We start from the raw sequence: 2,726 nt of genomic DNA on the forward strand, positions 1-2,726 counted from the left end.
AAAAAAAAAAAAGAAACCTCCATTACTTATGAGTACTATTTACTATAGTACAGAATATGAACAATTTTTTATTGGTCAACAGCCATTACTACAAGCTTAATCATACAGGTACAGCATATTTAAGCGAGCATACTCGTTCTGTTAATTAAACTTATACATAGCACTAATTTCTATTTCACAAATTAATACAAAAGGTTAATAAACTAAGGAAAGAAAATTAGCAGACGAAATTAAGTTAAGATAACATCCTATCCGATATTTTTATCGGAAAAAAAGAAAAACAACATAGATTCATGATTTTATTCATATCATGCATGAGACATAAAAACGAAGGTGGGAAAAAGTGTAAGAAGTGTCAACTTAAATTGGAATAGCATTAGTGACTGAAGGGTAGACCACGGTGGCAGGATGAGCCATGATTTTGCGGCCCTTCATGTGGCGGAAACAATAGATCAGAGCACCCACCGGCCACTCCACATCGCCGCCGCACCAAACGCCAGGAACCCCACCGTTGGGCCCACCACCTTGCACCGGCAAGGGTTGCCAGGGTTACGACATTGTACACATATTGGAACCCCTATTCCAACCATATCTAATTGATCTAATACTTAGCTTATAATATAAAGTAACAACTTAAATGTGTAATCAACGAGATGAAGAGGGAAGCACCAAAAGCGGTTTGTGAAATTGAAATCGAAGAATTGCGCTATGCAACTTGATTGTATCCAATTGTTAGGGCTTGTTCTTTATATAGAACGAATTTGACTTCCTTAGTAGTAGGGGAACTCAAACATATATGTAATTTAGGAAGCTCGAACACTTCGTTAAATTGTCGTATGTGCGTATTGGACACATTTCGGACAAGATACTTATCGATATTCGTCCGACACGCGTGTCTATTGTGTTCGATCGTGTCTTAATAAAAAATAAAAATTTTTTTTTGATATATTTGGATATACATATTTTAATTTATATTTTAATATCAATAAAATATCAAAATATCATTACGATTTATATAAAAAATACTTTATATTTTATCTGTATGCGTGTCCCCGTGTCATATAAAATTTTAAAATTCGCATGTCGGTGTATCCCGTGTCGTATCGTGTCTCGTGTGTGTCAGTGTCTATTAGGGGTGGTAATATGTACCCTACCCGCGGGTACCCAACCCGATCCCAGCTGATCGAGTAGGGTTGCCAACCCAATCCGCAGCGGATAGGGTAGAGTGCGGGTAGGGTTCTCGTGCGGGTCAGGTAGGGTGCGGGTTGAGCCTCAACCCTACCCGACCAACACACACTCTATATATGTTTATATTATATACTTATATAAAAATATGTTTTAAGTGGATGTTGAATCAAAGATCTCTCACTAAATGCAAAAGATCCTTAACCATTAAAAGAAAATCATTAATTGATAATTTAATATATTTTTTTACATAAAAATCAGTTCTATTTTAAATTATCATCAAATTATATAATAATGTTGTATATTTTTTGTAACCCACGTGTAGGATCGGATACCCATGGGTTAAGAGCGGGTAGGATTAGGGTTGAGATATTCTCAACCCGCAGATAGAGTAGAGTTGAGTTTATATAAAAATTTTAACCCGCGGGTAGGGTTAGGGTTGGATCTAAACCCTACTCTACCCTACTCATTGCCATCACTAGTGTCTATGTATCAGAGCATATAATACACACATTATACACTAGTACACTAGTGCTTTTAACGTTATGTGATTGGATGATCTACGTGTCAGAGGAGGAAGGAACTTAGGTACCGTTTGGTTGATGTCTGTGTATGCTAAAGACAGAGACACGATGGGACTGTTCTTTGTTTGGCACGTGAGACACAAATTAAGAGAGACACGGTGACACAGGGATATCCACAAAAAACATGTATTCTGTGTCTTTCCAATTAGTTGAGACACTCATTTTTAAGTTGAAATACGAAAAATTTTTACCATTTTATCCCTTCAACCTATTTTTTTCTTCTTTAACCATTCTTCGTTTCCTCTCTCAGCCTCCATTGTTTTTGCCCGATTTGGATTTCAATGGCGTCGCTTCCATCCTCTCTTTGGCGACACTGTTTGTCTTCTGTCTTCTCCTTGCAGGTAGCGTCACAGCAAATAAAAAAGTCTCTCTGCCTCACCCTTCGATTAGCATCAATAACGACTGTGTAACAACGAAGACGCTCTCCCCATTCGTATTTTGTTCTTCTTCTCTTCATCTTCTTTTCATTCTTCTCCACTTCTTTCTTTATTTGGTCCTGTCCTTCCATCTTTCTTCATGTTCATCTTCTTTTCATTCTTCTCCACTTCTTTTTTTTTTCATTTACTTTGTTTCCTTATTCTACTCTCAGATTCAATTTGTATTTGTTTTAAAAAAATTTTAATAAAATATTTGAATGTTTGTATTGTTCAATTAGAATGTTATTGAAGTATTTTTGTTTATTTTATAAATATTAAATTTCGGATTAAATTTTATTTGTGGTGTTCTTTGCCATGGATGAGGTGATAACTTATTCTGTATTTGGATTGATAGAGATTTGTGTTTGTTATGCTAAATTTTAGCAATTTTGGGTAAATTTTTTATGCTTATGAGATTGATTTTATTTTGGACGAAGAATTACCAAAAATTAAAAAAAATCTATGTTGGTTTTGAAGATGATGATGCCATGGTAAATTGTGATGATTTTGAAAGAGTATGAAAAGGCAGAAGTGGTGATGG

The 2,726-nt window shown here is 35.4% G+C and overlaps 1 pseudogene; it reads right to left on the bottom strand.

Moving 5' to 3' along the window:
• LOC107628781 lies at positions 1 to 789 on the bottom strand (annotated as a pseudogene).

This window comes from Arachis ipaensis, chromosome B01, assembly GCF_000816755.2.
Source record: "Arachis ipaensis cultivar K30076 chromosome B01, Araip1.1, whole genome shotgun sequence".
Classification (NCBI taxonomy): Eukaryota; Viridiplantae; Streptophyta; class Magnoliopsida; order Fabales; family Fabaceae; genus Arachis; species Arachis ipaensis.